The sequence below is a fragment of the Heptranchias perlo genome, chromosome 24, assembly GCF_035084215.1.
Source record: "Heptranchias perlo isolate sHepPer1 chromosome 24, sHepPer1.hap1, whole genome shotgun sequence".
Taxonomy (NCBI): domain Eukaryota; kingdom Metazoa; phylum Chordata; class Chondrichthyes; order Hexanchiformes; family Hexanchidae; genus Heptranchias; species Heptranchias perlo.
Genome location: NC_090348.1, coordinates 31,851,997 through 31,879,903, shown reverse-complemented (window position 1 = coordinate 31,879,903; position 27,907 = coordinate 31,851,997). Strand labels below are relative to the sequence as shown.

The 27,907-nt window shown below is 42.7% G+C and overlaps 1 protein-coding gene across 1 annotated transcript in view; it reads left to right on the top strand.

The window, feature by feature from the left end:
- pcloa (piccolo presynaptic cytomatrix protein a) overlaps positions 1-27,907 on the top strand; it is a 428,697-nt gene that overhangs the window by 78,153 nt on the left and 322,637 nt on the right. The gene's annotated exons all lie outside the window — the stretch shown is intronic.

Genomic DNA, 27,907 nt, shown 5'->3' with positions numbered 1-27,907 from the left:
TCCACCATCTACATGGCACAAGTCAGGAGTGTGATGGAATACTCTCCACTTGCCTGGATGAGTGCAGCTCCAACAACACTCAAGAAGCTCGACACCATCCAGGACAAAGCAGCCCGCTTGATTGGCACCACATCCACCACCCTAAACATTCACTCCCTTCACCACCGGCACACAGTAGCTGCAGTGTGTACCATCCACAGGATGCACTGCAGCAACTCGCCAAGGCTTCTTCGACAGCACCTCCCAAACCCACGGCCTCTACCACCTGGAAGGACAAGAGCAGCAGGCACATGGGAACAACACCACCTGCACGTTCCCCTCCAAGTCACACACCATCCCGACTTGGAAATATATCGCCGTTCCTACATCGTCGCTGGGTCAAAATCCTGGAACTCCCTTCCTAACAGCACTGTGGGAGAACCTTCACCACACGGACTGCAGCGGTTCAAGAAGGCGGCTCACCGCCACCTTCTCAAGGACAATTAGGGATGGGCAATAAATGCTGGCCTCGCCAGCAACGCCCACATCCCATGAACAAGTAAAAAAAAATTAAGTAAATTGAGGGCGTTAACTGTTGGAGCTTGCCAAGCAACTTGAGTGCCACCTGTTACACCCTGGTCAGCGAGAAAGCCAGCAACCCTGTAAAACTGGATGGCCGTCTCTCACTGCTGCCTTGCTGTGATACCAAACTGGCTGAATTCCCCAACTCTGTGGGAAAGTGCATCCACCACCTGACAAATGGATGCCTTGCTGGTATTACACAGATTACCCCGACATGACCCAGTGCCATAAAAGTTGAGTGTGGTCATGACTTTCTTATCCATTAACAGAGCAGTGTGTGAAGATATGGTGGATGCAGCTCCTTATGCAGTAGATGGCAAAACTCCCCCATTGCCCCTTTGCTGAAGCACATTCTCTAAGGTCTTCATAGTACCTGTGTTGCCTATTTGTTCGTTAAGGGGGGAATATCTGGTAAGGTGCACCTCCTTAAATACTGGTTCAATCTTTTCATCTTCTGATAATGGAAGCAAAGTTGTGCCCATAGGGAATGCCATTCCTGCTCCTGAGAAGCTCCCACTGTGGTGGGGCAAGGGACAAAATATCCCAGTGATCTCCCACTCCCACAGACAGGCAAATCCAAGATGGTCTTGGCTCATAGCAAAAAAAATGAAAATGCTCCAAAAAGCCATTCCAAGTTTCATTAATTAATCTTTCAGCAGTCAAAAACTTCTGACTTCCACCAGCTTCAACTGATCCTAGCAACAGCTGTGCACCTTGTATTTCTCGTTCCAACTTGGACCTAGTACGTTGCGATCATAAATACAGGAGATAGGGGTGAGCAGGATCACTGGCACTCATTTCAAGATATGTTATTTATGTGCAAGGAATTCGGCAGGCCGATTGCGGGAAGAGCCAAATCACATTTGGAAATTTGGGTACTTCCTCTTCCGGGGTGGAAAACTGGCAGAAATAGCCACTGCCCCAATTTGCTGGCCAGTCAAGTAAATTGCACCAAACTTAAGTTGCAGAAATGCTCAAAACTGCATTTTGGAGCCAATGCTGGCAAGGAGCAGTTCAAAGGGCTCAAAACTTATACATATCCAGGAATGTATGGCACATGCCTGTTATTAAGTGAGATAGTGGTTGAAAACTATAAAAGCGCTGATGGTTATCAGGAGGGTGTCAGCGGCTAAAGGAGAGGCGCCAATCAATTGAAAACAAGCCAATGGTATTATTTTCTTTTTTAAAAATCAACAAAACAAACCTGGGTAACCACAGACCCATTGGTCATAGATCAATAACTGGCAAAATAATGCAGTTGATCATTATGTACAAACTCGAGGATTACCTATATGAAAATAAGCTTGTAAGCTTGCAGCCAACACAGTTTCAGAAGGGGTGATTATGCTTCTTCAACCTCTGACTTTTTTTTCGTTGGCGACATCCCAAGTGGATATTGGAAGCTCTATGATGTAGTGTGCCGAGCCATCCAGCAAGCTTTTGATTACAGTTCTGCATAAAAAGCTTGCTGCACAAGGTTAAATGAGTATCCCAAGTAAAACCTGGATGTGGGCAAGGAATTGACCGAAAGAGAGGAAGCAGTGGGTATTAGTTTGAAGAGTGATGTTGGACTGAGGAGATATACTGACTGGAGTGCTTTAAGAATGAGTGCAGGTGACCCTAATGCGTCTAATCAATGTAAATAATGTGGACTCGGAAAGGCAAATTACTTAATTTGAATGTGAGCACAATCATGGAGGGCATGAATATAAAATTAAGAAACCACATGCAATAACAGAGACAAGAATAATTTTTATTCTCACTCAGTCATGGATGTGTGAAATTGACTCCCAGTTAAAGCAATAACTGCTGTGTTGATTTATACCTCTTGTTTGAAAATTCACTTTTGCAACTGTTTGTGAGAAATTCTGAAGATATCCGAGAAACTGGAAGTCACTTCAAGGCCCAAAATATTAATCTGACCACAATCATATAATTTTATTGCTGAACGGAAGCAGTTCCCCGCACTTCTGGACCATGTTTGTGATTAATTAATGCTGCAAAACATTTCATTGCTTTCCCCTCTTTCCCCCCCCCCCCACACTTCACAAAAGGAAGAGTAACTAAACCAAGTTTCTTTATTCAAATCTGAAGATGACTGGTGATTTTCAGAAGGACTATTTAGATTGCAATATTTTCCATTGTTTGTTTTAGATTTACAAAATGTCTGTATTTAATCCCGGGTGTCCACCTAGCTGCATAAAGTTCGGGAATTGAGCCTGCAGAATAAAGTGCCATATTTAGGTTATTGCTGTATTCTTTGCTCTTTTTAGCCCTGTGGATCAGACTAAGGTTGTCATCACTCAACTTAATTGTGATTCTTCACACCATTCAATACAGGCAAACTAAGGGTCCCACTGACGAAAAATTTCTCAAGCCCTTGTACCAATAAATCGTGAGCTACCATTGCTCTGCAGAGGTATCTTATTTATGAGCCAGGGGAAATGTTTCCAAGCAGTTATCTGGTGCAGGCCTGTATATGTCACTAGTTGAACAGTTGCCAGAGGCTCACAATTGAAATAGTTTCTTCGATACTTGAATATTTAACTTGCCTGTCTAAACTTTTGTGATTTCTAATCTCGATTTTTTTATACTAATATCGATCTGATGCACTGGAGGGGGGATTTTCGACTTGCGCCCAAAACTGGCATGAAGTCAACTGGGTGGACGCGCCATGTGCCCAATGCTGGCATCGAGAGGTTCAAACCATTTTCAGGTTTGGGCCTCATCTGAATGCAATTGGAAGTTGCCACTGCATCGCACCAGTTTGGGAGGGTGGGAAATTGTCTGGCTCCTACACTGAGCCAGCCGGCAGGTCAGGGGGGGGTGCAGGCAATTGTGGACTGTCATCGCACACTCTGCACATTTGTACTTCAAAATTCAGTCGGGGTCCTACAATGGTGTGGGACCTGAATTTGCATACGTAAACAGCCTCCCGCCCGAAATATGTGGCTGTGCTGTGCGTCCATTTGCAGACTCCGCCTGAAATTGACATCAGGCAGTCCTTGGGCATCCAAAGCTGGCCAAGGTTCCCCACTCCCGATTTTCCTCTGCTGGCCATTCTTCAAGCGATAAATAGGTGGGTGGGAGCTAAACCCCCTCCACGTAACCCCCCTCCTTGGCAGTGAAGGGGAAAACTGTACTGTTCCCCAGCACCTAATATTCCTGACCTTGGTGAATACAATCACAAACAAATATATCTTAGGTCCAATGTGCTGGCCTCCCTCAACAATTCTGCTTTAGTTTAGCTGATCTTACATTCCTCTCTCTTACTCTTTGCGTTCATCACACACAGTCTGAGGTATTGATATTTCTCATTTGGTCTTTTACCATTTCTTTGTGCCACTTATAAAAACTTGGAGGGTATTTGCTCAGTGTGGGAGTGTTTAGAAACATTTTATTTGACTGTGCACGGACAGATTTGAATTGGGAGAGGGGAAGGCTATAGTATTTGCATGATCATGATTCAATTAATTTTGATCTCTAACCATGATAAAACTAGAAGCACCAAACTTTATTTAAATGTTTCCCCTCCACTTTTTGGTCGTCTTTGTGTCAGGGTATTGTCCTACAGGCACAGATCCTGACCTCACCCAGCATTCGCACGGGCATTTTCCAGAAGAAGGCACTGAATAGCAACCAAGAATGGCAATACCAGTTGATTTATTTTTTTCCCCTCCTTTTTCCTAGTCCAGGGATTCTGAGGCCACTTGCACCTATGCTGGCTGAGATCAACGACTCAGTTCAGGGACTGAACCTGTAACCTTCCTGATCTGTATGGTTCATTGCTGCACTGGAGAGTGTACATGCTGAGGAGTACTGCACCAGAATTTCATTTTTATTTAGCATTATTATCAGTGGAATAAACCTGTCGAGATAAATTAATGGCTTTTTAATGCAGAACAACTAAAATAATTACATTTCCAGTTGCCATATCAACAGTGTACGGTTGTGGAGCTCAACCAAATTGTTTGTTGTACTATTAATGTTTGACTTTGTTGATAGTTTGATATTTTTTGGTGCTGCTCATTCAGTAATAACAAACCAAAGCTGCACTTCCGTTTCTGTCATTAAATTAACACATTTTCATTTATTTTCAGTCTTTGCATGTAGCTATGGGACTGTTCTTCCTAAGCTGAGGATAATTGCAGAACAAGGCTAAATGCCAAGCACAATTTTATCTTGCACCTGAGGTCACAACACTGAAATATATTTGATTAAGAGTGCACGCTTCGGCTGTCTGCTAGCACTTTGTGATCCTGTACTGATATCCCCATCTGGTTTAAATAGTAGGGCACCTGCAAATTGAATGTCTCTTGAGCTAGTCAAAGGATTGAAATTTGCTTTACTTTTTATTATACTTAGCATGGTAGTTGGTTGTTTGTAAGAGGTGAGGGTAGCCTGTGTCTGTTTTCTGTGGTAGGTTGGTGAATGACTCAGTTGGTAAAGATGGCATTAAAGCTCATCTGCTGCTGAAATCCATGCCTTTGTTACCTCTAGACTTGACTATTCCAATGCTCTCCTGGCTGGCCTCCCACCTTGCACCCTCTGAAAACTTGAGCTCATCTAAAACTCTGCTGCCCATATCCTAACTCGTGCCAAGTCCCATTCACGCATCATCCCTGTGTTGGCTGACTTACATTGGCATCCAGTCTGACAATGCCTCGATTTTAAAATTCTCATCCTTGTTTTCAAATCCCTCCATGGCCTCGCCCCTCCCTAACTCTAACCTCCTCCAGCCCTACAACCCTCCGAGATCTCTGCGCTCCTCCATTTCTGGCCTCTTGCCCATCCCCGATTTTCTTCGCTCCACCATTGGTGGCCATGCCTTCAGCTGCCTAGGCCTTAAGCTCTGGAATTCCCTCCCTAAACCTCTCCGCCTCTCTACCTCTCCTCCTTTAATACGCTCCTTAAATCCTACCTCTTTGACCATCAACTATCCTAATATCTCTTTGTGTGGCTTGGTGTCAAATTTTGTTTGCTAATTGCTCCTGTGAAGCACCTTGGGACGTCTTACTACGTTAAAGGTGCTATATAAATTTAAGTTGTTGTTGTTGAAGATCCCAGGCTTGATTCCTGATCTTTGCCGAGATACCTCATCTCAGCCGACATGGCCGTATGGGCGCTACATCTGGTCTGTAAGCTAGCAAGGGAAAACCCGCCAGGGCTCTCATCTTCGATAGGTATCCACTGACTCATGATGGACATTGTGCATTTGTGCAAGTCGAGTGAGGACAAATTCAACCCAACTGTGATACTCTCCATGGGCTGCCAACACTCTTGTCTGGGCTCACACAAGCATCCGTGGCAACGTACCAGAGGGTGACGGATGCCTGTGAAACTGTATCCAACGGAGGGTGATGGATGCCTGTGAAACTGTACCCACCGGAGGGTGACGGATGCCTGTGAAACTGTATCCAACGGAGGGTGATGGATGCCTGTGAAACTGTACCCACCGGAGGGTGACGGATGCCTGTGAAACTGTACCCACCGGAGGGTGACGGATGCCTGTGAAACTGTAGCCACCAGAGGGTGATGGATGCCTGTGAAACTGTACCCACCGGAGGGGGTGACGGATGCCTGTGAAACTGTACCTACTGAAGGGTGACGGATGCCTGTGAAACTGTACCCACCGGAGGGTGACGGATGCCTGTGAAACTGTACCCACCGGAGGGTGACGGATGCCTGTGAAACTGTACCCACCGGAGGGTGACGGATGCCTGTGAAACTGTACCCACCGGAGGGTGACGGATGCCTGTGAAACTGTACCCACCGGAGGGTGACGGATGCCTGTGAAACTGTACCCACCGGAGGGTGACGGATGCCTGTGAAACTGTACCCACCGGAGGGTGACGGATGCCTGTGAAACTGTACCCACCGGAGGGTGACGGATGCCTGTGAAACTGTACCCACCGGAGGGTGACGGGTGTCTGTGACACTGTACCCACCGGAGGGTGACGGATGCCTGTGAAACTGTACCCACCGGAGGGTGACGGATGCCTGTGAAACTGTACCCACCGGAGGGTGACGGATGCCTGTGAAACTGTACCCACCGGAGGGTGACGGGTGTCTGTGACACTGTACCCACCGGAGGGTGACAGATGCCTGTGAAACTGTACCCACCGGAGGGTGACGGATGCCTGTGAAACTGTACCCACCGGAGGGTGACGGATGCCTGTGAAACTGTACCCACCGGAGGGTGACGGGTGTCTGTGACACTGTACCCACCGGAGGGTGACGGATGCCTGTGAAACTGTACCCACCGGAGGGTGACGGATGCCTGTGAAACTGTACCCCAGGAAACATGGGCCAGCTTTTGCGGTAAAAACAACGGTGAGGCTAACAGCGCTCACTGTTATTTATGTGCAAATCGAACAGTAACTTCTGGCAACCACACATGCTCAGTTAAATGTGGAAATCGGGAAGTTGCTGTTTGCAATGCGTTGCTACTCCAAACACTGCGCGAAAACGGCATCTTACCGGCTGACTCACCATTCAAATGTATTGAACGGAGTTAAGTTCCTCTCCTGACCTCAGATATACTAAACTCGCCAACAAAAGTTAAGTCAAGTCATTTCAAGTCTAAGTACTATTATAGCAGCATGGTAAGTCTTAATTATTGCCAAACAGCCACTGGCACTGAAAATTAACTATTAGAAGTGTGGAGTCTCATTCCTTCAGATTTTAATCATTGTTGGGCATATTTTTAAAAAAGTAAATACATTTTTGTTTACTTTTTCTTTCTGTCTCTTTTATCTCTTCCCTTAATTCAATTTTTCTACCCTCTCTTTATTTTGCTTTCTGTACCTAATTTGACATTGAATTCACTATTCGAACTTACACTTCCTGGTTCTGACTGCACTGTTATTGACGATTCTTCAATCTGATTGGTTAAGGAGATACACAGTTGCTTGCCCTGTTCGCACAGGTACCAGATGCCCTGTAGAGGGCACAATGTCATTTGGCTGGCCTGTTGACAATAACTTGCCATGCAAAAGCTCATAGAAAGCTCATTGGGCAAGTGTAAGTCTAAAGGACTATTGGCGCCGTTGGTTCACCACTCACAGTAAAATCCGGCCCAATGTGTTGAGGTGAAAAAGGGAGAAAAGTTGGCAGAAGGACAGACATGGTTAGTGAGTCATCTATTCTGATAAGTCACAAAGAATTGGAATGTACACTAATTGACATCACTCAAAGTAGCAACTCTGAACATCCACCAAGAATTTCCATCAATTAAAATCAGAACAATGGCATATATGAAGTAGTAGCACAGTTATACATGGAGCATGTGGGCCTGCTCCCATGGTTGATCTTGCCACGCCATTAAAAAAAGATGCTGAGTGGAGGCTAGGCCCTCTCCACAAGGGATTATCAGAGGTGGAGTAGCATTCACTAACCTCATGGCTTGCTGAAGAGCGACCGACAGTGGCCACAATCTATGCATGTCTCTTCTTGCCCTCTTAGGCGGAGCTGTAAAAGAGAATAATTGTAAAAATGGGAAAGGTGGAAAATCAATTTTAACATTCCATACATTTTCAAAATGTAATACTTAGATCAGAAATTTAGCTAGTTATACAATCTTATTCCAAATCATCCGTACAAATGACTTGAGTCGTATTTTTGTTTCTGTTGTCACCCTTACTCTAAGCATTCTCTTATCTGTCTGTTTCCCTTCCTACGTAAAACAACAGTGCAAAAGCTGCATGGGCAATGATACACATTCTGCCTGATGATTTAACATAAAGACATGTTTGTAGAATAAGTAATTAAACAATTTTCTGATCAGGACAGGTTGGTGCATAGCATGTTAGTACATTATTTTAGCTCAGTTGGTGGAACTCTTGCCTCTGAGTCAGGAGGTTTTTGGTTAAAGCCCCACTCCAGGACTCAGTACTAAAGGAATGCTGCACTGCCAGAGGTGCTATCTTTCGGATGTGACATTAAACCAAAACTTTGTCAGTCTGCTCAGGTCGACATAAAAGATTGAAGAAAAGCTAGAAGCTGTCCCAGTATGCTGGGGGACATTTATCTTTCAACCTTCACCGCCAAAACAGATTATCTGTTTATTTACCTCATTTGCTGGTTGTGGAATGTTGCTATATGCAACTCAGCTGCCATGATTACCTACAAAACAATGACTACAGAATAAAAGTAATGCATTGCTTGGGAAGCACTTTGGGCTATCCCATGGTTGCCAGGGCATTTTTCCACATAATGAATTCCTGATCATGGTCTGGTAGTCTGATGGAGACCCTAAGGTTAGTAGGAGGGAGAGAAAATGGATTAATAAATTGACCAGACTACATGTAAGCCTTTCTGTTGGCAGATCAAGAGCTATAAAGGTGGACAGCTGAGACCAAGTTCCTTACCAATCTCCCCATTCTGCCAATATGCACAAAAATACCCAAGAAAAAGTACCTATACTTTTAAAGTGCAATATATTGAAATTACTGGAAAGGAAAATCAGGCGGTTTCTGTAAGGGATGGCCAATCTGCAGGACCTACTTCATACCTGAGCAGTAAGTTGAAAACCGTACCCCATTGTGTTTAGCTGCTTTTATCATTAGGGTGTAAATGGTACATGAAATGGTCATCATATTGGTTATTATTTTGCTCATTTGGACTGATTAGCTTTATGTTTGTATTGATACATGTGTGGCAGCTTCCTCCTCTTTCCTTATTAGCTCTTAGAAAGCTGCCTCATTAGATTTCCCTTGTAGAGGATTTTGGTTGGACATGAAGATTGTTTTCAGGTTGGCAATATGCACAACAGTACCTCAGAGAAAGGGACTGTGCTCAGCTGGGCAGACTGGAGCACTCGGAACATTTTAAAGAATTCCTTAGCTAGCTAAATTATTAGCTCCATCCTTAGTTAAATTTGAGTGGAAATTCCAGCCTTGGTAATGACAGCTTGGGAATTGTGTCTCTCTGATCTTCCATTGTGATGTTATATGATCCCCAAGTTGCTAGCCTGTTCCATATTTATTCAGAAATGTTTAAACTAATTTGGTATTTTAATTGCAAATTATTTGTGAATGTAATTACTGTTCAATGGATTTTGCTTTTGGGCAAGAGAACAGAGTACAGAACTTTGAGAATGGGAACATCTTAATGTATTATGTAAGATAAGGACAGATGTGTGTCTCCAATTTTTGAATTTAATAAGCCAACATCAGGTAAAATTTGAAAATGCCATTAGGCACTAAGCAGTACAAAGGTAAAATAATTCCTATTACTGTCAGAATTGGCTCCAAAAAATGTTTGGGGAAATTTATTAGTTTTCATTTGGCAGCAACTAAAGGTATTTCTATTTAAACTTTGGAAGACATTCACTCATTGAAACTCCAGGACAAAATCAAGATAATGACAATAAAGTGGTTGGTGATCTAAATCTTGCCACATGCCTAACATCAACAAAGTAACTACAATCTCAATCTACTTAGCAGCTGCCGTCACCCTGAGTCTTCAAATTTTTCCTAACGGGATGAATTTTCCTTCAGTTCAGGTTAATTTCATATGGTTCAGGTATATAACATGGAGCTTGATGACACCCTGTGGGGGGATGGGGGGAGGAAGAAAAAAAATTCAATAGGGCCTATTATTGGGCGTGGGTAGCGTGGTCCACTATTAACCCGTGCCCAGCGCTTCCTGTGCAGGCAGGACAAGACTTTCATCCAGCCTCCATACTTACCTTCAACAGCATTGGAAATCAGCGTTGACACGAGGATTCAATGCAATTTGCACTATCAACCAGCCGGGGGAGCTCCAATCTCTTAAAGGGAGGATGTCTCTTAAAATCTCTTAGAGGTAGCCGGAACCTGTTGTTTGCTAAAAAATAACAGTCTGCTGTCTGCACGGAGTCTAAACGGAGATCAGACATCGCACATGTAAAACGCAGATGCAGATCACGTCTCTATGTTTGCACACTGATGAGTTATGTTAAAACATTGAATAAAGGTTGCGCACTACTAAATCCCACATCCTCCAATCTGCATGCCACACCTCACCAATCTGCCGATCTGAGTTTGTACCGGGCCTGCAAGAGAGTGGCACCAAGGTTCTCTGCTGATGTACTGGAGGCCTTGCAGGAGAAGGTGGCGCATAACAGGAGGCAGAAGTGGCAGTGGCATTTAACCCCTCAAGCCTGTTCTGCCATTCAATATACTTCATATACCCCCCTTAACCCCATATCCCTTAATACCTTTAGTTCACAGAAACCTATCAATCTCAGATTTAGAATTCACAATTGAGCCAGCATCAACTGCCATTTGCAGAAGAGCGTTCAAACTTCTCCCACCCTTTTGCGTGTAGAAGCGTTTCCTAACTTCACTCCTGCACGTCCTGGCTCTAGGTTATGTCCCCACGTCCTAGAATTCAAGTATAGGAGACCTCCAAATACAGTTAAAACTGTCTAGGCAGCCAGAAGCTATAATCCAGCCACTAAGCTGTAAATCCTGCATGGTCCCTTTAAATAGAGCTGGTATGGGGTCCTTCAGGCATTCTAAGACATGTTCAGATGGTCGTGGTTAAGACTGTGCGTTGAATTGAGCATTAAGTGCCAAAATGACGTCTATCACTTTAAATCAGCGTTGCACACTGATTGTATCCATTTTCTCCTTACTTTACATGCAGCCGGCGTTTGGTATTTGCGCATGCGCTACCACATATACCAAGATGGTGTCCAGCGCACGTCATGCCGGAAACGTGAGTGCACAGCCAAGACACCATCTTGGATGTTCGAGAGGCCGTGTAGAGCTGAAACAACGGGTGCTACATGGCCCCCCGTAACTGAGAGGAGTGTGGAAACTGAGGCTTTATTCCCTTCAATAACTTAGGTGTTTGGCATGTCAGTCCAAGAAAAAGTGCTGTGTACAAAATGTCTTGCAGCCTAACAGCAATTCTTTTATAGTGCATGGGATTTAGATTAAAGCTGACACAAATTGTGCAGTACTGCAAATTGCACTAAAGTATTAACAGCTTTTCATTTTGGTAGCTGTGGGCTTTGTCAGAGCAATATCGTACACTCGGTGAAGGATGACTTAAAAATCCATTATTTATCAAGTGAACAAACAGTAAATAGAAGATCTACTCCTTAACATCACTACAAAATATGTTTACGGAATCAGAACTCAAGTTGTCGAACTATTTGCTTCAGATTACTGTATATCAATGACTGTGTTTAAATAAAATGGCCACTGCCCATGAAATGGAATGATTAGTGAAAAGGTTTTGAAGGCAACTTGTACGTTATCTGAAGATAAAAGATGTAATCTGTTTGAGATCAGAGATGCTCAACTCTATCAAAGTTTTAATTGGATTATCGAGTTGTTTTTGGATGTAGAGATGCCGGTGATGGACTGGGGTTGACAATTGTAAACAATTTTACAACACCAAATTATAGTCCAGCAATTTTATTTTAAATTCACAAGCTTTCGGAGGCTTCCTCCTTCGTCAGGTGAACGATGTGAAAATGAAATCCTCGAAATGAAATCGCATTTATAATTCACAGAACAATGCTTGGTGAGTACAGACAGTTTTTTCAACTGCCCGTTGCCAAGGCAATCAGTGTGCAGACAGACAGGTGTTACCTGCCAGGTCTCACAGAATATACAAATCACCAAAAAAAAACAATTTTTGGATGGAAAGAGCTTTCTATAGTGCCTACAATGGAGATTTATAGCTTGTGAAGAAAACTGAAGAGAAGAAAGGGAAATTTTATTCTTTTGGTGTTGTCACATTATCTTAAATGTTTTAAAGGAGTACATAGGACAATCTAGAAACATATTGATATTTCATGGTTGTCCTTTTTTAACATGTGTGTTTTAAAGCAGCTTATTAAAGGCATTCAGAGTATATATTTTGTCCTGTAATGTGACATCATAAAGTCTGGTGACAACATGAGTTGATGGCTCTACTTTTGATGATATCGCTGGAGTGACTGGATGACAGTAAGATGTCCCGGGCAAAATATCTGTTGCCAGGCCACCTGTAGCCAGCCATTTTGAAGCACATTATGCCATGTTGTGACAAACCTCCTTGATTCTTTTGAGGAAGTGCACATTGGAAAGCCCAATTATATAGTGTATCTGGACTTTTATAAAGCCTTTGATAAAACTCCTACACGAAAGGCTGTTATACAAGCTTGTAGTAGTGGTTATCCTGGAGAAAACATAGAGATGGATAAAGAATTGACTGAAAGAGAGAAAGGAGCAAGTACTAGTTAGGGGAATTGTGTCATGCCGGGGACTTGTACTGAGTGGAGTGCCGTGAGATCAGTGCTGGAGCTCTAATGTTTCTAATCCACATAAACGGCCTGAATTCTGAAACTAATGAGAACAGAAGGTAAAAAAAACTCTCCTGGTCGTTGGGCCTTTCCATGGTCTCCTTTTATATTCTTGAATGGCATCGTGCTACCCTGATTCTCCAAGGCAGTGTTAGGGTAGGTAGCTGATGTGTCCTTGCAGGCTTCAACGACCTACCCTTTCCATGTAGATGACCCGGGGATTTGGGACAGAGTCTGGGCCTGTCCTCTCAGGTTAACTTTTTGGTCTACTCTGTCATTCTTCCACTGTTACACTGGTCCTACTGGCATTTTGAGGCTGTGTCAGCCGTGGCTCAGTGGTAGCATTCTTGCCTCTGAGTCAGAAGGTTGTTGATGCAAGTTCCACTTCAGAGACTTGAGCACATAACCCAACTGACATTTCAGTGCAGTACTGAGAGAGTGTTGCACTGTCTGAGGTGCTGTCTTTCAGATGAGCTGTTAAACTGAGGTCCCGTACACCTTCTCGGGTATTGGCATTTTTCCAAGAGCAGGTAAGTTCTCCCAGTGTCCTGACCAATATTTATCCCTCAACTAACATCACTAAAATAGATTATCCAGATATATAACTCATTGCTGTGAGCCCTCGCTTTGTGCAAATCGGCTGGCACGTTTCCCTACATTACAAAAGTGACTGCACTTTAAAAGTACTTAATTGGCTGCGAAGTGCTTTGGCATGTCCTGAGGTCGTGAAAGGTGCTATGTGAATGCAAGTCCTTTCCTTTCCATTTATAGTGTCAGACAACTGAATTACGCTGAACGATTAGAAAAGCTTGGATTCTTCAGCAAAGGAGAGGTAAACTTCTAAAGATATACAAGATGCTTGGAGCTAAGCTAAGCCACGAGTCTATGGCAAGGAGAGATAGGTACAAACCAGTGAAAACAAGTTCAAATCTGCATCGAAAGCAATTCTTAGTACAAAGAGTGATTAATACTTGGAATGGTATTTTGAGTACTGCAGTGGAGGCAGAATGAGCTAGATGTGCTGAATGGCCTCCCTCTTCTGTACCTAATGATTTTTGTGATAATGATGTTCAGCTGTGTGACTTTTTTTGTGTTTCATGGATTTCTCAGCACATCGAGAACAGATGGCAAGGTGGGGAGGAAGCATTCACAGTGACATCGGCGACACCAGTTTGCGCTGCAAACACAAACTAGGTCACATTCAAAATGAATATTCTAATTTAATTCTTCAGTTTAAATTACTTCCCTTTTTTACTGTTTGACCTAGGTGTTACACCAGGGCCCATAGTAGGGAGCATCGCTTAAGGTTGGAAAGAATAGGGGAGATAAATTAGGAATTAAGAAACAAACTACCATTTATAACACCATATCAATCTCTCACAAACATCCCCAAGTGCCTCACATATGAAGTGCTGTGTTACGTAAGCAAACACCAGAACCATTTTGCACAGTTGTTATTTGCTGATGCCAGGCATGGGTTCTTAAAACCCTGTAGATTGTATTAGGATTTGAAGACTGGCAGGTAACAAGCTCCAGGAAAGGTGTTGGAGAAGAATGAGATATATTTGATGCTGAAGAGGAACAAGAATATGCTTAATAATGTGGTATGAACAGAATACAGGATGAAGGCCATGGCATGCAATTTATATTGCACTCGTGACGCTAGTCGTAAATTATTAATTACTTTGTTGCTCATGAATTATCAGGTCAGCCCAGTCCTGGGATATAAATCTCTATGTAACCTCTATGTAACAAGAGGAAAATAAGAGATAACAGCAAGCACAGAGATATCTCTTTTTATAGCATTTCTGGATATTGTGACAGTAGAATCAGGCTCCTTTTAATCAGGTTTAGAATTTACTGCTTTGCATTTTCTGTAATATCTACTCACAGGCACAGTAATGGCTTATTCCACAAAGCACAGTGAATCCTCGATAATCAGCTGTGTAGATATTTCTCTACATAGATTCCATTTCCAGATCTCCTCTCCAATGAGAGAACCTACCAGTTTCATTAAACTCTTTTTCAATGGAAATGAAAATTAGGCAGTTTCTATAATGGACAGCCAATTTGTAACGCCAGTCTTACAAGCAAATTAAAAATTTAGTTCATTCTATCTATTACCTTTTTTTTATTAAAAATAACTCATTTGTGACAAATATAGAGCAATGAAATGCCTGGTCCATTAAAATGCAAAATACTTGGGTTGCTAAGCGAATTTGAGTCCAAAGGTCAGCCAGTTCCACTTAATAAAATCAGAAGTGCAGTCTTTGGTTAGGTGTGTGAAACAGACAGCAAACATGAATATAACCAGTAAGGTGACCCCGTAACTGCAATACTGGAGTATTTAACTCCCAGTTAGGAGATCTAAGTTCAGATTCCAGTGCAAACCAACATTAGCACTGGTGGGGTGGGGATTCTAGTAGTACAAGAATTGGCAATGATGGTTGACCAAATTTTTATGATATTGCACTTATATTCTGTATCCTCTCCTCTGATAGTGTTAGATAAAATCTTGAACCCACTAACATTTGGGTTTCAATACCTAAGATGGATGTTTAATAAAGCAGCCATTGCATCAGGTGCAAAACTTTGGTAGCAGTTTTCATTCACTATTACTGCAATTGCTATATAATCCACTCTTACTGTGTAGATCAGCCTTTCTACACTTATATTTGACGTGAGAACAGCTCCCATGACAGGAAAGAAATGCCGAACAGCATTAAGAATGAACTAAAAGTCACATTTGGGACAAAACTTTTTTAACCATCAACTTTTTAATCCAAAATGCTGAATGATTTGAATCATTTTATTTTTCCTGCCATAAAGATTTTAATGAATACATGCCTTCTAAAATTCTTTATATCGATCTAAAAGATATTTTGATGTTAAATAGCGGGGAAGAAATGAAAAAGAGTCTGCTAATTTGAATGTTATATGACCTTTTAGAATGTTTAATTCATTGTGCAGGCCCTGTGTACCATCATTTATCTAAATGTTAAAAATCAAGCACTATAAAAAGTGCGATGCCTGTTTTTTTTCATGGAGTGGGAGAGGTGGGGGAAGGAGGAGGGATTGTTTTTGTATTTCTTCCCCTATTTTACTAAGAGATTCACAACAGTAGCCAAGAGTGACACATCTTCCAATTCAGTTTTCCTCTCCATAGCAAACATCACTCCCCCTAATGGAATGACCACTTACTGTGTGGAAAATCAATGAAGGAAATTCAGATCCTAGCACCCAGTGAGCCAACCTTAAATAGCAGGTTGCCTAAAAAGATCTATTGTTGGTTATATCCCAGCAATAAACCATGGTATTGATCTAGTCTGATCTGATCTAGTCTGATCTGATCCAATCTGATTCCATATCAACTGTGCAAAAATAAAGGACGTTTTGGACTAATTGGTTTTCTGACCAGTTTATGGTGGGAGAATAAAACTAGTACTGTTAAGCATTTAGACTTTGTTTGATTGTTTCTTCCTGAACTTCTGTCACACTTGCCTCATTGTCAGTAAATAGTATTTCCTATATACCTGGCTAGGAAGGTGATGAAGTCCATATTTGTGCAGCTGAGAAACGTATTGTTGTAGCCTAGCGACGTTCAAGTATATAACCTTTCAACTGAAGAATTGTGCCTGGTTTGCTCTTGTAATATTGACCTAAAGGAGTCTTGACTACTAAAATGTTATATTGTAAGCAGTGTAGATGAAAACATAAAATTACAAAGTGACATTGATAGATTAGGTGAATGGGCAAAACTGTGGCAAATGGAATTCAATGCAGACAAATGTGAGGTCATCCACTTTGGATCAAAAAAGGATAGAACAGGGTACTTTCTAAATGGTGAAAAGTTAAATACGGTGGATGTCCAAAGGGACTTGGGGGTTCAGGTACATAGATCATTGAAGTGTCATGAACAGGTGCAGAAAATAATCAAGAAGGCTAATGGAATGCTGGCCTTTATATCTAGAGGACTAAAGTACAAGGGGGCAGAAGTTATGCTGCAGCTATGCAAAACCCTGGTTAGACCACACCTGGAGTACTGTGAGCAGTTCTGGGCACCACACCTTCGGAAGGACATATTGGCCTTGGAGGGAGTGCAGCGTAGGTTTACTAGAATGATACCTGGACTTCAAGGGTTAAGTTTGGAGGAGAGATTACACAAATTGGGGTTGTATTCTCTAGAGTTTCGAAGGTTAAGGGGTGATCTGATCGAAGTTTATAAGATATGAAGGGGAACAGATAGGGTGGATAGAGAGAAACTATTTCCGTTGGTTGGGGATTTTAGGAGTAGGGGGCACAGTCTAAAAATTAGAGCCAGACCTTTCAGGAGCGAGATTAGAAAACATTTCTACACACAAAGGGTTGTAGAAGTTTGGAACTCTCTTCCGCAAATGGCAATTGATACTAGCTTAATTGCTAAATTTAAATGTGAGATAGATAGCTTTTTGGCAACCAAAGGTATTAAGGGATATGGGCCAAAGGCAGGGATATGGGCCAAAGGCAGGGATATGGAGTTAGATCACAGATCAGCCATGATCTTATCAAATGGCGGAGCAGGCATAAGGGGCTGAATGGCCTACTCCTGTTCCTATGTTCCTATGTTATAAAATGAGCTTACTGAAAGAATGACCCTAGAGAACCTTTGGGGAAATTTGTGAAACTATACAAATGCTTTTTAAAACCAAAAGGAGCAAAATACTACTGTAATAGGACTGTTTATGATAACATAAATAAGAAAAATAGAACATCTGAAGTTAAATAAACCTACTTAAAGTGCATAGCAAAATTACAGCTAATTCCAAATTTACTGTCAATTTGGCAATACTTAAAAATGAGATGCAATGTCCCCGGGATCTCCATTTGTCTGCAAAGTTTTCCATAAGTATTTGCTTCAAATACAGTGTCAAATTTCAAGCAATTGCTATTGAATTATAAAAATCCCAGAAGGAAATGAACTGGAAACTGATGCATAATAAATGAGCCACTTGAAAATTTTAAATCTAATTGAAAAGGTTCCCGGTACAGATGAGAAAATATAACCAATTTTACACAGAGAATGAAGAAAATTTTATTATAATCTAATGTCATAGAAATAATTTCAATTTATCAATTTACTTATCTTCAAAAGTGTATAGAGATAACCAAATTGATTGACAATGGCATTTTAAAAAGGTACAAGATTTTTTAATGTCAGAAAGTGATCCCACTGTAACCTTAAATAAAGCACTGATCAGAGAGCAAGCAACATTAAATGAAGCACTTGTCATACCTCCAATGTGACTCAGTGGGTAAATGCACTGTATGGTGATCCTGACACCTGATCTCAGTCCCCCAACAACAATAACACTAACAATTTGCATTTATATAACATTTAGTAATGGCAAGCAAAAGGCAGAGGGGATTGTTGCAGAGAGGATAAATAAGCCAGGAGTTCCCACCCTTGATTGATATCAAGTGACAGCTGTGCATGTGTCTGCGTGTGTGAACCATTGGGCTAGATGTGATGTCCTCCATGGTCAAATAAAGTACTAGCATTCATTATCTAGGCTTACATATAAAGAATCGCAAGGTACCAAAGGGCTGTTGGTATCCATGGAAATGAACTTCAGCAAATATCTGCGGGGGTGAATTTCCTCGTCGCTTCGGGCGCATTCGCGGCACTGGAACAGCATGGCCAATTTTTTTTTAAGGAAGGTCAGGTGGAAGCTATTTCTGTCCAACTTCTGCATTTACACGGCTTCTCCTGACTTTCCTTGGGCTTCTGCAGCTCTCTCACGATCTCCCTGCCGAGTCCCCGTCGGCCTTATTTAAATATGTCTGAGTGAGAGCCAATGCCGAAGCAGCTCCGAGTTCCCTGCATTTGGACAGCTGCTACGCCCGGGTTATATTAGACACAGTTCAATGAGGCACAGCAGGTGTTGGGATCAGCTGTTCAAGGCAGAAGTCCCTGAACCAGAAGAGGCTGAAAATCTTTTAATCCAGATTTATGCAGGTAGGAAACAATTTTTAAGCAGTTTTTTTTTGCCGTTCAGTCTAGAGTGACCTGCACTTGCTTGTGAGTGCTCCTTCCCAGGCTCTAACGTGCAGATGTTTGGACCCCCCATAACCCCCAGCCCCTACTCACTGTTGGGGCTTTTCAGGAGCAGGTATGGCAATTCTAGGTGCTACCTGAGGGCCAGGATCGCATCAAGTAGTTGGCTGCTCATGATGCACAAAAGAGTCGTGGAACTGAGGTGGCCCTCATCTCAATGCAGCTGGCTCCTGGCATAGAGCCGCTGCTGGATCCATCCCTGGCGCGTGCTCCTGGGCAGGCTGGTCTCGCCTCCCATGTTCCACTGGCACTGTGCTACAAGGGTGACAACAGGAGACCTGGCATTTACTGCTGTCCTGACAGCCAGCAGTATCATGCAGCTGCATGTGAATGAGGATAAGGCTTGCAGTTGAGTGTGTGCCAAGTGGCATGGGAGAGGTGAATCAAGAGATGTTTGGCTATGAGGGTATTAAAGTGGAGGAAGGAATTTTAGGGTTGTGCATGTAAGTATTTATGTGAATGGGTTGCTGGTTAGCCATAATGTAAGATGTCTTGCTGGAACCCTCCTTAACCAAAGATCATTGTGAAGGGTTAGTTGTGGAAATGTTACTTTAAGACGGTCAAGACTTAGCCAGTGCCCAGGGTGGGTAAGGAAAAAAAGAGAGAGGTGTGCAGTGTGTTACATTGCCTGCCCTGCTGAGGATGTGGAACTTCTTGCAGCACTGTTCTACATACCTGGGGATGAGAGAGTTGGCACCAGTAATAGTGCCGCCTCCCTCAAGTGACATGAGTGATAATTTCGGCTGACTTTCTGGCACCCACACACCCAGGAGCCTGTTTGTCTTGCGTTCAGTGCCCTGCAGGAAGTCTTAGAGGTCTGAATAAATGAAATTGTGCATTCTTCTCCTCTGGCTTGGTGTCATGCCCAGCTGCCCTGTGGGCACAGATAGCATAATTCTGTCCAAGTGCAATAAAAATATTTGTAAGACATGCAGTGAAATCATTTGAGAGAGAAATGAAAGAGCCAAGCCCTATTCCTGTCTTACTTGTCCTCCAATGTGCTGCTGAAGAACACAGGCTGAACAGTGCTGACAGAAATTTCCTGCTTTTCACCTGCTTGCACCAGTTTTGCACTTATGAATTTGCAGATGAGCAGACCCAGGAAACTTGTGTGTTTTTCCCGCCTTGAGGCCACCAGCCACTGGAATGTAAATCACATCAAGGAAATTCCAGAGAGAAGAGAATTGGAAAAGGAAGAATAAGTATTCATAACTTCTCAACATTTTGGACTTAGAAGCTGTTCTTGATTGTAATGGCATCCATTGTCTCTTATGGGGGGGGAAAAGTCAGATTACAATGTTTTTAAAACCATCAAGCATTAGTATACTGTACAAATATAAGTATATTAAACTTTTTTACTGGTGAAGTTTGGCTTTGAGAATTTTATAACATTAGTGGTAATGTAGAATTCATGACCACATAGAATCAGCTTCCTGTCATGAAATTGGCAACAGAATAAGGAAAAACAGAGCACCATCTGATTTAATCTAACCGAGAAAGCCATTGTTCCAACACAAGTAATGTTATACAGATGGTAGTCCACTAGGTGGACCTAGAGCTTTCATGTTACAGTGCACTTACCGATCACCCTTTAATGGGGATATTTAAATATAATATTTAAACAGAACATCCAGAAAGGCACAGATTAAGAGTTAGTACATTCCATGATACATGATCAAAGGAGGAACAATCAAAGCCAGAGAATATTTTGGCCGCCTTTGAACAGTTCTCATTAAGATTATTGCAGTATCTGTATATGGTATTGTGCTGGTAACACTTAAACCCATAATTTTGCAGGACTGGCAAATATAGGATTGTGCAGGCCCATGGTGAAAGCTAGCCTATGCTGTCAGCTCAGGGCAGGCCCCATCAAATTTTGAAATGGAAGTCCCTTCCCTTAATTTGAATATTCTGCTTGCACTGAGAGTTTGGCCTGCAGAATATTTGCCCGGGAACATAAACTCCGGCAAGGAAGCAGCTTTTAAAGGGCCGCAGCTAGCCATTAAAAGACAAGGTGTAGTATGGCAGAGCAGTGGACTAATTGTTCGCAGTGGCACAGTGGAGACATGTCGGCAACACTGTTTCCTTTGCTGAAGGATTTGAGGTCCTGTTGTAGGAGATGCACTAAAGGGGAGTGGCCCTATTTAGGGCTGAAGGCAACCCCCCACTCCAGCCCTTCAGTAAAAGCACAGTTATAAGCTGCATGGTGGGAGTCAACATCTCATTGTATCTGGTTGCAAATGAAGAAATTTGCTGGTATGAGGAGGAAGGCAAAGGTAAGTGTGCTGCTCATCCTTGCACACGTTTCTTTCAGTACCCATTGCTCATGGCACAAACCTTGTGGAAGTACGATTTCAATTACTACAAAGTGCAATAAAAGGAGGAAAATTGTTCCAAGGTCCTAGGATTCATTATGCACCTAATTTTTAATGTGTGAGACTCGTGCTATGTGCGGAGCCTCACCTGATGGCATGAAATTCACCATGGGACCTCTTTTGTTATTTAAATATTGAAATGAAGCCCTGCAGCATGGCCTCTGTTTTTGCCCCCAACTCACCCATTGGAAAAATCACATGAATCGGTCGCACAAGAGCTCACAAAATCAGAATATTTCCTGTGATGGAGATCAAAGAGGAATGTGGATGAGTGACCAGGATTTGTTACTTTTGTGAATACTTTACCTTTATTTTCTCTTTAATACTGCACATCTCTTAGAAGACTTGAGACCCCCAAAATCATACCTACCATGTCTGCTGATAGCATCTCATCAAATTAGATTTTGTTCATTTTGATCTCCATTCATCCCATCCTTCTATTTTGTTTTCCACTGAAGCCCACACTTCATGTTTCTGACTACCCCCTTCAGAATTCTATCTCATGCCATTTACTACAACTTTTGATCCAAGAGAGGGGCATGTACTATGTTCATAGTTGCTTGCCTCAGCTCCTTTGAATCACCTGACTCCGATCTCCTATGGATAAAAATATTTCTTCCTCACCTCGCTAATTTCATTTGCTATTTCATTCAGAATTTTAGTAAGCAGTCTCAGTCACATTCCTTTCTCTGTGCATGTCCTACATATGTGCACAAGCACCATCTATAATAATTAAACCGGTTAGAATCTAGTAACTGAACATACATGGAGACCGGACAATCTCCACAGCCAAGTGTTCGCTGCAGTTATCTTTCTGTTGAAGTGCAGGAATTTATTTATTTTTTCCTGAAGATCAGCTTGACATTTTCAAATTTGGTCTTCTGAATGTGAAAGCCCAATCAAACTCTACTGACAACTGCAGTGAAGAGCTGATGTGAACACTTGAAACCTGGAGGCAGCCTGCTGGTGACGTCAGCATGGCATCTCACCTCAGTGAACAGCATCATTCCCCATTGTTTGCAATGGATAATGGAGTCGTTGGGATTTAAATACAGACAACTGTGATTTCTCTTGGTTTTTGCTGTATGTCAATGCAAGCAAGCAAGCAAAAATGGCCTGTAGAAATTAAGGCCTTCAGCATATTCAAAGCCACTAATTGATCAGCCAGGATCTGATTGAATGGCGGAGCAGGCTCGAGGGGCTGAATGGCCTACTCCCGTACTTGTGTTCCTATCGTAGAGTCAGTTTCTAAAGTAGAATCAGTCTTATGGGAATATACATGCTCAATTCAGTAAAGCTTGGCTCTATTGATAACTTTCATTTCCAAACTCTCTGGCTTTTTATAGTTCTGGTTTCTTCCTGGAACTCAGAAAATCATGTAAGAAAGAAGGTCCTTTGAATAAAAACTGACACATTCAATTTTCCCCTGTAAAACCACATTCATTTTGAACCGTATAATCATATCTATGAGAGCACCCTTAATGTAATTTATGTTTTATGTGAAAGAAATAAAAGCTATATACGTGGTTTTTATAGGCATTGGAGTAATTAAATTTTAAATAAAGTTAGATAAGCAGCATCCTAAAGGACAGCGAAATGTGTGGGAATAGATAGAAAATCCTTTCAATACTCTACGCTGATTGCAGGTGCCAGTCTTTCAGTTTTAGCAACTGTCATTTAACTAATGTGATGATAAAATTACAAGAATTCATTGCTGTATATCTTGAAGTGAGTAGCAAGAATGTTTAAAATTTGATGTGGTAAAGTTTCCTGTCAGAGGAGCAGATAACCAATATCAAGGGATGGAAATTTAAAACCAGCAAAGAGGACCTACATATCAGGGATACATTTAAAGCATTTTAACAAAGCACCTTCAATTTTAAACTTTAAAACAGAAACAGCCAAAACATTCACTCACCACCTTCCATGAACCTCAGGCTCAGTGAACAGTGATTCTGCAGCAGTTCTTCTAGTTTGGCTTCCTGATGCTCTATGCCCCTTAAAGAAGCCTTGGGCCTTTAAGGCCTGAGGTGTACTGGAACGTAATGTCACCTAGGCTCTCGCTAGCACTTATGTGCCACCATGTGCACCTGAAATCTGTCCTCTACTCTAATGGGGGCCATCAGGAAATCCAGGGGCTAGCAATCTTCCCTTGATCAGCGCCCGCCCAGGAAATTTGCCCTAATAATTCAGCCACTGCACTGAAAGGGAACTGGAGATTGTATAGGTGCCGAGGACATATGGCCTGAGGTAAGTTAATAGATGTAGAATGAAATCCTCAGTTCAAAGGATCATTCGTTATGCTTTGAAATGCTTGTTGTTGGGCCTCAACTATTTACAATCTATATCGATGACTTGGATGAAGGAATCGAATGTATGGTTGCTAAATTTGCTGATGACACAAAGGTAGATAGGAAAGTAAGTTGTGAAGAGGACATAAGGAGTCTGCAAAGGGATATCGATAGGTTAAGTGAATGGGCAAAAATTTGGCAGATGGAGTATAATGTGGGAAAATGTGAACTTGTCGACTTTGGCGGAAGGAATAGAAAAGCAGTGTATTATTTAAATGGAGAGAGATTGCAGAACTCTGAGGTACAGAGGGATCTGGGGGTCCTAGTATATGAATCACAAAAAGTTAGTATGCAGGTACAACAAGTGATTAGGAAGGCAAATGGAATGTTGTCATTTATTGCAGGGGGAATGGAATATAAAAGTAGAGATGTTTTGCTACAGTTGTACAGGGCATTGGTGAGACCACATCTAGAATACTGTGTGCAGTTTTGGTCTCCTTATTTAAGAAAGGACATAATTGCTTTAGAGGTGATTCAGAGAAGGTTCACTCGACTGATTCCTGAGAGGAGGGGACTATCTTATGAGGAAAGGTTGAACAGGTTGGGCCTGTATACATTGGAGTTTAGAAGAATGAGAGGTGATCTTGTTGAAACATATAAGATCCTGAGGGGACTTGAAGGGGTAGATGCAAAGAGGATATTCCCCTTGTGGGAGAGACTAGAACTAGGGAAAACAGTTTAAAAATATGGGCTCTCCCATTTAAGATGGAGCTGAGAAGAAATTTTTGTCTGTGGAACTCCCTTCCCCAGAAAGCGGTGGAGGCAGGGTCATTGAATATTTTTAAGGCCGAGTTAGATAGATTCCCGATTAACAAGGGAGTCAAAGGTTATAGTAGGTAGACGGGAAAGTAAGGTTGAGGTCACAATCAGATTAGCCATGATGTTATCAAATGGCAGAGCAGGCTTGAGGGGCCGAATAGCCTACTCCTGCTCTTAATTCGTATGTTGTTTTGTTGGTTTCTCATACAGTATTGAAAAGGACTATTTGTATCTGAACTAAATTGCAAAAAAAAAGTGTTGAAAGATTGAAAGCTACAGTGTGTATTCATGCATTTCGATAGGCAATAATTGCTCAACCTGAATATTAATACAGCATGTAAGTCACTGAAGAGCTATAATTATGACAGTGTGTAACCCTTTGGAAAGAGCCATTATTGGATTCTGCTGGTGAATGTCAAGCATGACTGAAAATTATTGGGCCATCTAATGATGGAAGGAATGGTGCATGGAAATAATAAGCCATCTGATCATTTGTCAGCAGTGACACTGTGCTCCCTTATCTCAGCTGCCTTTGGTTTGAAGCTGTAGTGGGCCTATGTGAAACGCTATTATAGTTTGTACTTGCATTTCAGATAGTAGTCAATTATAATTTGATGGATTAATGAATAATATACACAGCAAAAGCAGTTTTGGAATATGTAGTTAGCCTCTCATTTTTAAACAGCAACAAGTAGATTGAGGTACATTGTTGAGGCAATGAAGGAGGGCTGTCATTAAACACCTACTCCTTGAGTTGCAAAGCCTGATGCTGAGATTTACTTTACCCGACACTGACCCTCAATTTGATGAGGAAAAATACATCAAAAATTGTACAGGATAAAAACACAGTAAGTTTGAGTCCTGTACCAGATGCTCACATACATTCAAATGAACGAAGTTTAGTAAAGTCTATTTTCTCTCCAGTTTTTTTTCATTTCTCCTTATACTGAGGTATGGTTGCACAGGTCACACCTGTTCTTCAGTCCCTCACCCACAAACTGATTCTTCACGGGTGAGCCGAAGGCATGATTAATGGAACACTCTTATATCATGTAGAAGAGAGAGCACCACAGTCAAGGGATCACTGGGCTGTAATCAACCACACGGACTGCAGCGGTTCAAGAAGGCGGCTCACCACCTCCTTCTCGAGGGCAACAAGGGATGGGCAATACAGCGTAGGCTATGGGCCCCGACAACATCCCGTCTGTAGTGCTGAAGTCTTGTGCTCCAGAACTCGCTGCACCTCTAGCCAAGCTGTTCCGGTACAGCTACAACACTGGCATCTACCCAACAATGTGGGAAATTGCCCAGGTATGTCCTGTCCACAAAAAGCAGGACAAATCCAATCCGGCCAATTATCGCCCCATCAGTCTACTCTCAATCATCAGCAAAGTGATGGAAGGTGTCATCGACAGTGCTATCAAGCGGCACTTACTCACCAATAACCTGCTCACCGATGCTCAGTTTGGGTTCCGCCAGGATCACTCGGCTCCAGACCTCATTACAGTCTTGGTCCAAACATGGACAAAAGAGCTGAATTCCAGAGGTGAGGTGAGAGTGACTGCCCTTAACATCAAGGCAGCATTTGACCGAGTGTGGCACCAAGGAGCCCTCGTAAAATTGAAGTCCATGGGAATCAGGGGGAAAACTCTCCAGTGGCTGGAGTCATACCTAGCACAAAGGAAGATGGTAGTGGTTGTTGGAGGTCAATCTTCTCAGTCCCAGGACATTGCTGCAGGGTTTCGTCAGAGCAATGTCCTAGGCCCAACCATCTTCAGCTGCTTCATCAATGACCTCCCCTCCATCATAAGGTCAGAAATGGGGATGTTCGCTGATGACTGCACAGTGTTCAGTTCCTTTCGCAACCCCACAGATAATGAAGCAATCCGAGCCCACATGCAGCAAGACCTGGACAACATCCAGGCTTGGGCTGATAATTGGCAAGTAACATTCGCGCCAGACAAGTGCCAGGCAATGACCATCTCCAACAAGAGAGAGTCTAACCACCTCCCCTTGACATTCAACAGCATTACCATCGCCAAATCCCCCACCATCAACATCCTGGGGGTCACCATTGACCAGAAACTTAACTGGACCAGCCACATAAATACTGTGGCTACAAGAGCAGGTCAGAGGCTGGGTATTCTGTGGCGAGTGACTCACCTCCTGACTCCACAAAGCCTTTCCACCATCTACAAGGCACAAGTCAGGAGTGTGATGGAATACTCTCCACTTGCCTGGATGAGTGCAGCTCCAACAACACTCAAGAAGCTCGACACCATCCAGGACAAAGCAGTCCGCTTGATTGGCACCCCACCCACCACCCTAAACATTCACTCCCTTCACCATCGGCGCACTGTGGCAGCAGTGAGTACCATCCCCAGGATGCACTGCAGCAACTCGCCAAGGCTTCTTCGACAGCACCTCCCAAACCCGCGACCTCTACCACCTAGAAGGACAAGAGCAGCAGGCACATGTGAACAACACCACCTGCACGTTCCCCTCTAAGTCACACACCATACCGACTTGGAAATATATCACTGTTCCTTCATTGTCGCTGTGTCAAAATCCTGGAACTCCCTTCCTAACAGCACTGTTGGAGAACCTTCACCACATGGACTGCAGCGGTTCAAGAAGGCGGCTCACCACCACCTTCTCGAGGGCAATTAGGGATGGGCAATAAATGCCGGCCACGCCAGCGATGCCCACATCCCATGAACGAATTTTTAAAAAATAAATAAATGCTGACAATGCCGGCGACGCCCACATCCCATGAATGAATAAAAGAAAAAGCGGAAATCTTGGCCAGTTTTCCCTTGCATTGCCTGGGAATGCTGTCCTGTTTCATTGCTCCACTACCTGATATTATCTGACTCAGGACAAACCAGGAATAAAATTTGGAATCCTTTTGATTGTAAAGCCCAGTACCACACCATACTATGCATCACGGAACAACTATTCTGATGAAAATTATAATCAGCTTTCGCTGAATATTCTTCACGTTCTTGTAATTTGTGCTTTGTGTATTGGATTAGGCTAAACGTTAGTAAGATAGAAGGTATCGTCTTCAGCGTCCGGTACTAACTCCACACTTTCACCACCAACTCCTCCTCCCTCCTCAGGCACTGTCTCAGCCTGAATCAAACTGTTTCCAATCTTGGTGTCCTATTTGACCCTGAGCTGAGCTTTTGACCCCATGTCCTCTATCACAAGGAGCATCTACTAACAACTCCATAACATTGCCGGCCTGCACCCCTACCTCAGCCAGTGTGTGAAGGATGACCACCAACATAGGCTGGTTGGGGCCAACCGGCCTATTTCCATGTTGTAATTTCCATGTAATTCTATGTAATCTGCCACTGAAACCCTCATCCATGCCTTTGCCACCTCCAGACTTGACTACTCCACTGCTGACTTGACCAACCACCCATCCTTCATCTTTACTAAATTTCAGCTCATCCAAAACTCTGCTGCCACATCCTAT